Source organism: Heliangelus exortis, chromosome 3, assembly GCF_036169615.1.
Source record: "Heliangelus exortis chromosome 3, bHelExo1.hap1, whole genome shotgun sequence".
NCBI classification, from domain to species: domain Eukaryota; kingdom Metazoa; phylum Chordata; class Aves; order Apodiformes; family Trochilidae; genus Heliangelus; species Heliangelus exortis.
In genome coordinates this window covers 86,062,986-86,076,042 of record NC_092424.1, presented here as the reverse complement: position 1 = coordinate 86,076,042, position 13,057 = coordinate 86,062,986, and the positions used below count along the sequence as shown (strand labels likewise).

Here is a 13,057-nt window from a genome sequence, read left to right as displayed (position 1 = left end):
TAGATGTCTATCCATACTGTTTGGATGGAGAGTGAGTCCAGATTCTCATTCTGTTGATTATTGGAGATTTCGTAATTTCCAGCCTTAATTTTCTGATTAGTTTGTAGTTGCTTGGGTTTTTTGTGGGCTTAGTCCTATGCTTTGTATTTAAATGTCAGTCTTGAAGTGTTGTCAGTGAAGTCCAGCTTGCATCTGATGGCTAGTGGTATCCTTCATGGGTTGATGTTGGGTCAGTAGCAGTGTTGATTAACAACCTAGGCAAAAGTGCCTTCTTGGCAACTTTTTGAATGATAACAGATTGCAGGGAATGGTTAGATACCCTGGAAAACAGCTGCTCTTTGGAGGGAACTAGGCAGACTGGAGAAATGGGCTGATAGGAATCTCATCAAGTTAAGGGCAAATGCAAAGTCTTCCAGGTGGGTTCGAATAACCCCATATGTCAGTGCAGGCTAAGGGCCAGCTGGCTAGAAGGCACCTTTGCAAAACAGCACCTAGGAGACCTAGTGGACAGTGGGATAAATGTGAATCAGCAGGGTGTTGTGTCAGAAGGTGGCCATATGTGTACAGAGCTGAAATAGTGAGATTGTAGAAGCAGGCATAGTTTGGGAAAGCAAAGGCTCCATCCTTCCTGTGTTAATCAGCCTGAGCAGTTTAACACTGCTGTCAGGCCACATTGCCATTTACACAGTTTTCAAACCAGGACACTTGTCTTTCCATGGTTCTCCTCATTGAAAAATCCACAAATAGCTACTTAGTACTCTCTTTTTTATTTGAAAAAATAAAATAAAATTTTAAAAATTGTCTCATATGCTTGACAGTTATTAAGATACAGAGATGAGAGTGATGAGAGTTACTGACCAGTATGAAATTTCGGGACATGTATGTTCACTTTAGTATTACTTTCTTTACTGGACATGGGGAAGAGTGTTTTGTTTTGTTTGCTTTTTCTGTTTGGTCAGTGTCTTTGGAAAAAGAAAATGTTTCCTGGAATAATTTTTGCTGCACCAATAAATACTCAGTGTCACTGTGCTTCCCTATTTATGTTTCCATTCACCTGTTTCTTACTTTTGTAAGTCCTTTAGCATAACGTCTTCTCTCTGTTTGCACAGCAGACAGGTACTTAATTTATTAGGCTTATCTCTGAAATGCCTATTCTGTCTACTTATTATAATCATTAATGAAAATAAACTTTTAATACTTTGTAAACAAGCTTGTTCCAGGTAACTGAAATGAAAATTATTTTGGACATAAAAGAGATGACACTGTTCTCTTGAAACATTTTTGTATGTACTTAAAGCGTCGCGTTCTTTTCTTTCCTATTGGTGATACTACCAGCTCTATATGTATGGGCAGTTAGAATAGATGATGTCCTGGTAATGTGATAGAGACGTATCTTTTCTTGATGTTTAAAAGTTTGTGCAGGTTGGAGGTTGTGGGACTTCAGTGGCAGATTTAGTATTGTTTGTAACAGAAGTTTGGGATGTTTGCTTTTGACAGTTTCTTCTTGTAACTCTTTCCACTGCCTCCTGATGATTATCATTTACAATGCTGTTCTTCAAAAACTTTTTGACTGCAAGAGCAAGTTTTCTCTAACTCATTTTTTCTGCTGTGGACTGTGGATGCTTACCCTCCACATTTAAATGTTTTGTATATGTCGGCATCCTGAGCTGAGATAAAAATATATTGAGCATTTCTGAATGCAAATAACTGGTTATTTGAAGTGCCACAGTACTTTGTAGTGCTTAGTTTAAGTTGCAGTTTTCCACCACAAGATCCTGATGTCTGACTTTGAACATCTATACCTTTCTTGTGGTAGCAAGAGAAGTATCCTGGAAACCCTCAACTGTGAGCAGTTGAGGTTTTCATTTCTCTGGAGCTAGATACTGTTTTTCACCTGTGAACTGGCAAATCTGATGGACTGAAAAAACTTAGCTGATGGTTTCCAGTTTAACATTGAAAATGGTTTTAGTCTGTTTTTTTCCTATACTCTGTGCATTCGTGTAATCACAATGTTAAATTCTTACTTTGCCACTAATAATTTTTTATTTTGTCAGTAATACAGATGCATACACAACTGGCCAAAGGTGGACTTAGGCAATTTCAATAATCATGTGCTTCATCTGTTTTTTCATAGCAGTTCCCTTTGTGAAGCAGAATATTTGTTGTTTCATTATGGATTTCAGAAACAGAATTTGGTAATGGTTCTTTCAGCTAAGTATAATTCCAAGTAGACTGTGAATGCTGCAAGTAAAATTAAGTATTGATAGTAGCTCTTTATGATAGCTGCCAGTTTACTTTTGTGCTCTTTGTGTCTATTTATCTGTTATTTGACTTCATTTTGCTTTAAAAGATTCTTGTAAAAGCACATCAAGAGTTAACATTAGTAGTGTAAGTCTACCACGCTTTAAAAAGTGTTTCTGATTTATAAGTACTGATTAACAGATGCAGAAAGAATATTAAATACCATCCACAGAAGAGGCTTCAGTAGATCCTCACATAAAACACATTTTTGGAGGTGAATCATAACTGACATTAGGTTATTGGTAGGATTTCAGTAGCACTGAGTTGCTTGTCAACCTAAGTCAAAGGAATTTAAGATTCAGAGACTACTAGAAATTTAGTCTTGTGATATTCTTCTGTTCCCTAGATTTATGTTTTAACCATATGCAGATACTTACTGATGAGTCTGAGCAGCATTGACATTTTATGCTTCCATGTGTGTGGTTGTGCAATGAAGCATAAAAGAAAATACATTGAATCAGAGTTTGAATTTTAATGAATCCTGCTATGATTACATAGTAATATAACAAGAAATAATGCAGTATATGAAAAGCTGTATTTTTATGGATCCAGTGAGTTGTCTGTATTAGTTTTATAATTTATTAACAGGAAATTAAAATTTGAAGAGTACATTTTTAGTAGTATGACTTCTTTCTCCTGGTTACATCAGAAATGGAAAGGTTTTAGCCTTAAATAAAAGGTGGCCTCTGTGTTTTGTGGCTTTAGCATATCATCAAATAACAAAATCTTAATGGACAAGGAACATTCAGGCTCACTTGTTTGGTTTTCTTTTTAATACATTTATCCCTGTCATGCCTTTACTTTCAAACTACGTTTCTGTGTAACATAGCTTTCTGGAAATAGGTGTTGTGAATTGCCTTCTGACAAGCAGTTTATCTGCTGAAGTATTGTACTCTGATCTTTACTTAATGTAATACAGTCTTTAGAAAGGGAGAAGAAAGCTGTCAGATTTGTCTGACAGTTGCAAGATGAGCTCTGTTTTTCAGTTTACAGTTTTGCAGTAATACAGGCTCAAGAGTTGGAGGGCTGGGTTGTAAACACAAGGGAATATTCCATCTAGTAAAAATATTGCAAATACTTCTGGTTTTACTTTTAAAAAGTGGTACAGTTCCTGATTCTAGTTCAACAGTGAATGTACACACACAGGTCCTGCTTGCTCTGAGGTTAGAGTAAGACAGAATAAGCAGTGGGGAAGTCATATTTTAAGTTGGTATGGCTTCAGAAGTTAAAAATTAGTATTGTCAAATATCCCATTAGCCCTTTTGATGCAGGATGTCTGAGAGACTAATGACATGGTCTGGCCCTAAAGAACAGTAATGATTTTGAAGTACCATATGATGATATGTCAGAATCTTGTCTTTTAAAATAAAAAGCCTTGTATTTGTTGAGAATAGAAGTTGGAAAAGTAACTGTAAAATTGAACACTGGTTCCTTTGAGATAATTGAAAAATTAGGGCTCTTTAATTATACTCTTCTTTGGCTATATGAGTGAACTGAAGACATGAAGATTATTGCTTGTCTTCAGATACCTGCGTACAATGCCCGTGTTAGGAGACTTTTAGCTACACAACAAAACTTATCTAGGGCTCACCTAGAGCCACTGTAAATTTGGCTTCTACTCTCAAGCCTAGAGAATCCTTCCTGTGTTAATTCCTAGAAGATATGCCTCCATCCAGTTTAAGAAGCTAAATCAGGTCCTGAAGCTATCTGTTTTAGGAGTAAAGATGACTGTACAGGTGTTTATTTCTCCAATCATATTCATAGACACATAACTAACTGTTGGTAATTGTAGTTATTCTGGGGATATTTTTAAAAAAAACTTAGGTATGCTGTGTTTTGTTGCATCACCCCCCATATTGGTTCAAAAAATATACTTTAGATTTTGTGAAATGCTAATGAGTACTCATTGTGTAGTCTAGACTTCTCAGATATTTCAAATCACCTGAACTTTGTTCAGATTTTAGCTCTTAGACCCATGTAGTATTTCTGGAAATTTTAAGCATCTTAAGTTTTGAAATTGAAATGTTGTTTAGTAACTGAAAGTGTTTTGTCAACTTGGAATTAGCCTCCAGGCACTGAATTTGACAAAATTCTGTTTTTTAAGAACAAAACATTGAAGAGCTCATCTGTGTACTTATGTCATCTTAATGTCTTGCTTCAGCCTGACAGCACTGAGATAGGTTCAGGTATTTTGTGTGACAGCAAGCTTATATGTAATTGTGTTATGGGCTATGTCATTTGTCCTTCTTTGAGGACTATTTGGGGAGGGTCTATGTACTTCTTTATTTATGTAATCAAAGAAAGATGCATCTTGCCTGTGTCAGACCAGGTGCTGTTTCACATTGCAAGGTAAAGATGGCTTATCAGCATACACATCATGTCTTACAATGAAGACTGTCAGCAGAAACATGGTAAGTAAGTGTAGTTTAATGAGGGAGTAAATGACAATGTAAGACAGTGTAGGTTATAAATGTTTTTTCTCTAGAGAAGGGCCATGTTTTTAATCTGTAGGACAATACAGCTCACTTCTCTGTGTAGTGTGGAGGTAGAATGTGAGTAGGTGTTAGTTGAAGAGATCTGAATAATGATTTATTGAGTATGCACCTTCTCTTTCTAAATCTGAGTTTTATTGAGTTTAGTATTCTGGAATGGCATGTGACAGCAGTAGCAGTTTTTACTTTGCATTAAATACATGTTTAGTCATGAAAATTGCTAATTTTAAGACTTTTCATGGGTTAGCACTGTTTGTATAGAGGCATATAGCTTCTATGTATGCTACAGTTCAAACCTGTGCCACTGTGATGGTAGCAAAAACCAGAGAAAAATCTCTCATTCTCAGGTGTTCTGCCCTAGTTATATGTGTTTGGTTAATACATTTAATAGTTACAGCAGAAAGGTGATTATGTTAGTTTTTTAAGTTAGTTTTCCATCTACCTTGATGAAGGGAGAAAGATGCTCATTTTATTTGTCTTGACTTCTTCGTGATATGACAGAAATTCCTGGTGTCCTCTTGCATCTCTTCTACACATACATCAGACCATGCCTTTACATATATTTTTAACTGTAATCACAAATAGCAATTTACTGGATCATCAAATACTTTAGCAAGCTTTATCCAAATGTGGAACCAGGCTCATTCCCACCACCAAACTCAGACTTGCTGGATCCATTTCAATTAGGGGCTCTCTCCAAAATATCTTCTTCTTTTACTCCTTAAGCCTCATGTTAATTACTGTACTCCATATAAAGTAACTTCTCAGATTTATTTAATTTTTTTTTTTACTTTTTTTCATCCCTCTCCACTTGTTCTCCCTTTCCCAGATTCTGACTCATGTTGACAGTCAGGAGAGAAGCTCAAGATACTTCCACAGGGTTAGAGGAACTTCACACTGGATCTTCATGACCAGCCTTATCTATAAATAACTTTGTTTCTCCACAGTTTTAAAATAACTTTTTAAATGCTTCTTGTTTATCAAAAATATGGAAATACCATAAAATAAATGATCAAGGCCTCTGCTGCTACTCCTGTATTTTATGTGTATTTCCATGTTTCATAGAATCATAGAATCATAGAATTGGCTGGGTTGGAAGGGACCTCAGAGATCATCAAGTCCAACCCTTGACCCACCGCTGTGGTTGCTAGACCTTCTTCTTATACTGGATATTAGGAAGAAGTTCTTAAGTATGAGGGTGGTGAGACTCTGGAACAGGTTGCCCAGAGAAGCTGTGGCTGCCCCCTCCCTGGAAATGTTCAAGGCCAGGTTGGATGAGGCTTTGAATGACCTTGTCTAGCTGAGAGTCATCCCTGCCCATGGCAGGCAGGTTGGAGTAGATGCTTTCTAAGGCTCTTTCCAACCTAAGCCATTCTATGATTCTGTGGTGAATGCCAGAAGTAACTTTCCAGCTATTGGATGTGATCAGACTGGGGGGAAAAAATGGTGTGTTTTTCATGTGTGCCATTTTCTTTGATATGGATGGTTATGTAACTGAGCACCAGTTTTGGTGGAGGGAGAGGGTAAGAATGTGCGCCCAGGATTGCCCACTAATAGCACCATGAACCTTCATCTGTTGTGAAACAGTAATCTCATCTATGAATTTGTATTTGGTGTGAGCCAGTACAGCTACATGTGTCTGCTGAAAGGTACAATATTCATGGTCATCTGTTTTGTTTGTTTGTGCAGTCATGCAGTTCTGTGGTCAATCGAATGGGCTTGCTTTTGGCAGCAGTGTAGTTGGAGAGCAGGTTAAGCTGGCAGAAGCATTGGGCTGAGGGTTTAGATATTTTACATAGGGAGACCTGTTGTATATGGGATGCCTGAACAGGGTGGTCCTGCCTCCAGTGCTCCTTGTGTGCCTGCAGTAATGCTGTTACCTTATGGTTGGTATGCTCAAAATGGTAAACCAGCAGAAAAATAAAGAAACCACGGAATGTGAATCTAGTTTTGCCAGTTTATCTCCCTGGCCCACACCAGGGTCAGATAGATATTCTGTCAGTGGTGGTGCAGGAGTATAAAGTACACAGGAGGAATGGAATCCCTGCTTCTGTCATCAGTGAGATTTGGGGCTGGTTTAACTGTAATGCTTGTCTACTTCCTGAGAGAAATGTTTATGAAAGTTCCAACCTCAGTGTTAGGAAGACTTACCATTATGTCCCTATGATCTGCTGAGTGAGAGCAGCCCAGAGATTAGAATGTTTTGAAACAAAACCTATGTTTGAACTTCTGCATTCATCTCAGTTGGCATCCATGCCCGTAGGACACAGAGTTATGAGAGACATCAGGTACGCCGGTTCTCATTTCCCTGAGCCTTCCTGCAGACACAGAGCTTGCCTGGCAGTGCCACTTTGCAGAGTTTCTGCCTCCCTTGCTGCTGCCACCACAGTGCACTGCCCTTTATGTTCTGCTGGCTGGATTGACCTGTTGTTGGTTAAGCTGCTGAACCATTCCAGTTTGCAGTGTTGCTCACCAAGCAGGGCATTGGTGTAAATGAGGGGGACAATGTACTGCAGCAGAAGGGCAAGAATGAGTGTCTGGGAGGACAAGGGAGAGGAAAAGGAGAAAACAGAACTCTACAAACTTGATTTCTTGCAAAAATCCTTCTATTGTAAAAGTATAGTGTCATTTTCAAGACATTATTCTTGGCATTTCATTATTATGAGGAGGGATGGGGTTTCTCCAGTGCCAGCTTGTATGAGTAACAGAGAGAAGAACTTGAACAGCTGCAGAGAACAGTGGGGCCCACCCCTGATATTTGCTGGGGAAAGGGCTCTCCAGTCACCCCCAGAATGCCAAGTAACTTTCCATAGGTTGGCACTGACTGAGGAGGAGGGAGGAGATAATAGAAGTGTGTGTGTACAGAAAATCATAATACCACCTTGATTATCTCTGCACTTCAATCTATTGCTGTGGTTATTGGTTCTTCTATGCACTTTTTTCCTTTTCACCATCATACTACTCTGCCCTTAAAAATTTTGATCTTGTAGTCTTTTTGAATGCATTCCCTTCAGCAATCTTTGTTTCCTACCTTTACTGAATAAATTCCTATGTATAATTTATTTAAGTTAATTTGGAGACCATCTGCAGTTCCCTGCAATGCTCATTGCAGTATTTTCAAAATAAAAGCACTTGACAAAATGTAGGCTTTAGAAAAACAATTTTGTTTTTTAAATTTTGTTTTGCTTGTTTAATTTTTTTAGACTTTTTAAACAGGTTCAGTGGGAATTATATGTCTTTGGGGGTATCCAGCTTGTGGAACCTGGCCAAAGAAGGGCTTTGGCTACTTAGTCTGTTTGTGCCCATTTAATTTCTTTAGTTTACTTAAACTGGGACCAGAAGGTTAGCCCTTGTGAGTTTGGATTTTTAACTTTGTTCTTCTAGGGGAAAATATGCTGCTGTATACCAGATGGGGGGAGGTATTCAGACATCCAAGATATTGTTGCTGTAGGTAGTGCCTATATCCTGGCAAAAATAAAATGTCTGTCCAAGAACAGCAAGGTTTTCATTTTCATGAAAGGGGGGGTAAGAAATGGTGTGTTTGGGAATCTGATTCTTTCTTTCAAATCTTGAATGTTCACCTTAAGCTTTGACATTTGGGAGCTTTTAGGATTATTTCAACGAGAATGTGAATTCTAGAATTTAGAGATCTTGACTTCTGCTGCTAATTTTTCAGAGCTTACTTCTAATATTTTTCAGGCAATATTCTCTGAGATTGTTCCTTAAGAATGATGTTAATAAGGAATGCATAAGTGCAGTACACAGTGAGGAGATCTGCTTCCCTGAATCTTTTTAGAGTTGAAATTCTTGAAGTCGGGGAAAGATTATTTGTAGGAAGTGGCAGTATTATTTCACATTATTTTGGAGCATGAAGTCCTACCAGCAGCTCAACCTAACATAAGCCCATCTTTTGTCACTTAATGGAATAGTTCAGCTCTTTCTCCTGGATGTGCCATCCTTCCTGCTGTAGCAGCCCTTACTGGATTTTTTTTTTCCTTTCTAGGTGAATAAATATGTTGTTCTGGCTTACCATGCAGTTGCTGGAACTCAGAACTTCCTTGGGGTAGGGCAAAAACATGGAAAAAGGGCTTTTGGAGTGCAAATGGCTCCTGTTGGTGGCAGCACTCTCTTAAGCTGACCTCAGATGAATGATGAAACCTCCTTGCCTGAAGGAAAAAAGGGAGATGTTTCTGATTCTGAAAGTCTGGTGGTTGTAGGTTTTTTTGGTTTTTGTTTTTTTCTTAGTGCCCTAATAATATCTGAGAGCAGGATGTTGTAATTGGAATTATAATGATCCAACTAGAGGGGCTAATGTGACTTCCTTTACTGACACATCTTTCTGCAGGAGAGAAGATGATGTTGGTAAAGGGGTAAGAGCGATGGCTTTTATTTGATGTGTCTTACATAAGATACAACAGTTCACATGAGATGGTTTTTTGTGATTTTTTGCAACAGTTTTTTTTGTGGTACCTGAACATCCATCTCTGGTTAAATGTTTTGTATAATTTCTGTTAAAACAGGGATTGTCTTTCATTAAAATAAGCTGCAAAGCAAATTGAAAGGCTTACATACTTGATTACTTACAGATGAGGGGAACAGAATAGCACAGCTGCAAAAACTTAAAAAATTTGAAAGACCAACAAATGCCAGTAAATTAGTTGACAGACTTGTCTTCTGGTCTCCCATCTGTTGTGTTTGCTAAACCTTGATTTCAAAATTAATGTGATATGATGTGTCTTGAGTAAAACTGCTGCCTGTTTGCAAGGGGTGGAACTTTGAAGAATTGTGACCCTGGTTACTAGCAAACCCCAACATCTCATAAATTTGTCCCTAGAAAACTGAAACATTGAATCCACTCAGTGGTTAAACACTTGTGATATGTCATTTGTGAGGCTATTGTGCTGAATCAAGAAATCAAATGAAAAATGCGCTCAAGCTGAGTAGAATTAGAAAGCTGTTTTACAAGGGAAGATGGAAAATCATTAATCCAGAAGATGAGCTTCATGGAGCTGTTATAATTTAAAAATGGGAGGTAATTTACTGTGATTTCTTTCTTGTCCTCTTCAGTAATAAGAGGACATAAAAAGGAACAAAAATTATAAACATAAACTGATATAAATTGACTTTATTACATAGGAGTTAATTTAGTATTTTTATATACTTCTTTAAAAAAGCAATACTTATTTGACAGAATTCCTTTGCCAGGTTTTTAAATAGATGTTCATAACCACTTCAGGAATTCTGTCTGTGCATGCCTGTGGCAAGAACATGGGGAAAAGGCATTTGTAATAGTAAGGCAAAATCCCTGGCTGCATTTCCTTGTTCTTTTCTTCTGTCTTACGCACTTAAATCTTATTTCAGAACGAGCTGCTCTTACTCACTAAAGTAGTAGTCTCCCTAATAATTCTCATGAAAGTTTTGGTCTAATAACTGTTTTGTTTAGTTATCTCTTTAATTCTCAGAAATAATGTGTGCCATAGCCATAGGAGGTACTTTCAAAACTAACTCACTTCCAAGGAAACCTGCTTTCAAATAAATTGGAACCTTTTATCTAGTTTCTGTAAGTTTTCACTTTATTTATCTTAATAAAAATGTTAGCCAGCTGTGAAATACCTGGCTTTGTCATAGAAGGGATTGATAGAACATTTTAAACAGTGTCTTTTGGGAGCTGTGGTTTTCCTGCTGCTCAAGTATCTGAAAAAGGATTTGTTAAATGAGATAAAAGCTACAATTAAAACAGAGTGGTCCATGTTAGTTGTTACTACTAGGTGAGGTCAAGATAATCTTTTTGTGTGTCATACACCTGTACTAAATAATTCCATCTAGATAAGTCCTGTAACTTGTTTTGGTAGTCCATGGGCCACTGGTGGGTTTGGTAGGATTGAATTTAATAGGTGACTATGTGTTTCTCCTGGTAGGGAAAATTAAGGAACAAGTCTAGTCAATTCTTTTCTTTTTATATTTGTCTCTTTAAGAATCAGCATTTAATTGCCTGTGTTTTATTCTGTCTTTTGTATTCTCTTATCTCTTTTCCCTGACCCCTTATTTTACTGCCTTTCTGATTTTACTCTCTGTTCCTTACTTGTGTTACTTTGTTTTGGATTGCCTTTTTGCAGAATACCATACATGGTTGCCAAATCTGACAAATTTGTGGTAATATTTAAAATAGAGTATTTGAATTACAAAATAATTTAAAATGCTTTAAATATTGGAAGTGTATTCAGATTGCCTTGGAAAAATATATGTATGTTGGCATTTGTTGGTATAGGCTTCTGACTGGTTGTGGGAAATATTAAATATCTTGAATCATAGAATCAGCCAGGTTGGAAAGGACCTCTGAGTCCATCAAGTCCAACCCTTGATCCACTACCACTGTGGTTACCAGACCATGGCACTGAGTGCCACATCAATCTCTTCTTAAAAACCTCCAGGAGAATCCACCACCTCCCTGGGCAGCCCATTCCAATGCCTGATCACCCTCTCTGTAAAGAATTTCTTCCTAAAAAAATATCTTTTAAAAATATCTTTAATTCTTTTAAGATGGTTTTTTCTAAATCCATGAATGAATTAGTAATGTAAGGTTTCTATAGTAGCAAGCTTAGTTTGTAGGACTGAGGAATGTTGAACAGAAGTAAATTCTCCCTTGTTGTGGGATTTTTTCAATATTTTGCTGAGCTAACCTCTCACTGCAGCACAAGCTTCTTTTGGTTCAAGTTTGCTTCTGTTGGAAGAGGTGCAGAAGGCACAGCTCTGCCATGCTCACCCTGAGGCAGCCATTACACGGTCATCACTACCTCCAGAGATGCCTGTTCCATAGGAGACTGTCTCCTCTGTTCCTTTTCCTTACAGTTCCTCATTTCAGTGCCTCATTCTGTATTTACAGACTGATGCTACATCCCAGCTCAGTTTCCCTGTGCACCAGATGAAGCATGCTTGCCTCAGCCACTGCTCTGTCACCTTGGAAAAAGGAGAGAAGGTTTACTGGTGATTGGCAGCTGACAGTTTTTTTCAACAGGATTTTGCATTTAGTAGATCCTAAAATTCCTGAGGTTTTGCATGAGCAGAGTCACAGCTGTTTCTTTGAAGAAATTTATCTGCCCTGCAGGTAGCCCAGCATGCATGTGAATTTTGTAGTGCAAGATATTGAGTGCTTCAGCACATCTAAGTGTGCAGTGAGCACACTGGGATTCACAGGAGAGGAAGCATCAGACTCTGCCATGCACACAAATGCCTTTTCTCTGCCTGATGAGAAGGACTGCAAAAAAGTTTCACCTCAATGAATTGTATTATGAAGCTTTTTCAGGACATCTATTTCCCTTGGAATCTACTTTAGCTGCCAAAATAAGTGGTTTTTCAAGTAAATTCTCATGCAGCAATCTCTGTGAAGGCACATACACTTTTTTTCATGCATGAGATCATTTTTTTTTAATAATGGTTGTCCCCTGTGACTGCATTTGCACACATTACTGCATGTGGTTCTACATAAAAGCATTAAAATTCAAATAACAATTACTTCCTCTGTTTGCTTTTTTATTAGTAGCAAGATGTATTCCAGTTATTGCTAAACCCACTCCTTGCTCAGATTACAAAATATGGTTTTATGTTTATAATTTTTAATTATTTTAATAATTATTTTAATGACTTTTACAGAAAAGATTATTCCATCATACAGGATGGACAGTAGTGGTTTCCTCTGCCTACAGGAGAGCAGTAATTCTAACTAATTTTTTCAGGATACCTTTTCTTACAAAGGTCTGTAGTAAGGATACTAAGTTCCAGATATACTTGAACCTTCTAGTAGCATGGGCTTAGATTTTCTTATGATTGCATAGGAGGTAAATGGACATCAGCAAGTATGCACATTTATTTACTGAAGAAAGACTGCATAGACTGGAGATAGCAGAGATCTCCTGGATATATTTACAAGCTCATCATTGGTGACTGTGGCTTTGCTTGTGGATGCTGTCTCAGTAAACATCTCAAATATTAAGGCTAACTCACATATTGTGGAGCAAATTCAAGGTTGTGTCTTGGGGAATGGATATGGAACTGTTTCAGGACAAAACTTATAAGCAGTGCAACCAAAGAGATCTGGTGTTCATCCTCAACCTTATGTCTGTGGCCAAGATAAGTGAGAGGAAATGTTGGAAGCAGTTAGAGAGGGTAAGGTTGGCAAATTTTCAGATATTTTGCAGATTTTTTTCTTCAAGTCTGTGACATTGGAAATTTAATAGAAGATGGAAGGTGCCACCTTTCAGAGAAGG

General features: G+C 37.6%; 1 protein-coding gene across 8 annotated transcripts in view; it reads left to right on the top strand.

The window, feature by feature from the left end:
• FAM135A (family with sequence similarity 135 member A) overlaps nt 1-13,057 on the top strand; it is an 85,106-nt gene that overhangs the window by 20,317 nt on the left and 51,732 nt on the right. The window contains exons 1-2 of one of the 8 annotated variants that reach the window (XM_071741597.1): nt 9,706-9,825; nt 9,999-10,084. The exons of the other annotated variants lie outside the window; for them this stretch is intronic. The gene's annotated coding sequence lies outside the window, so the exon portion shown is untranslated. Of the gene's footprint in view, nt 1-9,705; nt 9,826-9,998; nt 10,085-13,057 lie in introns of those variants that run through there. 8 annotated transcript variants of the gene reach the window in all.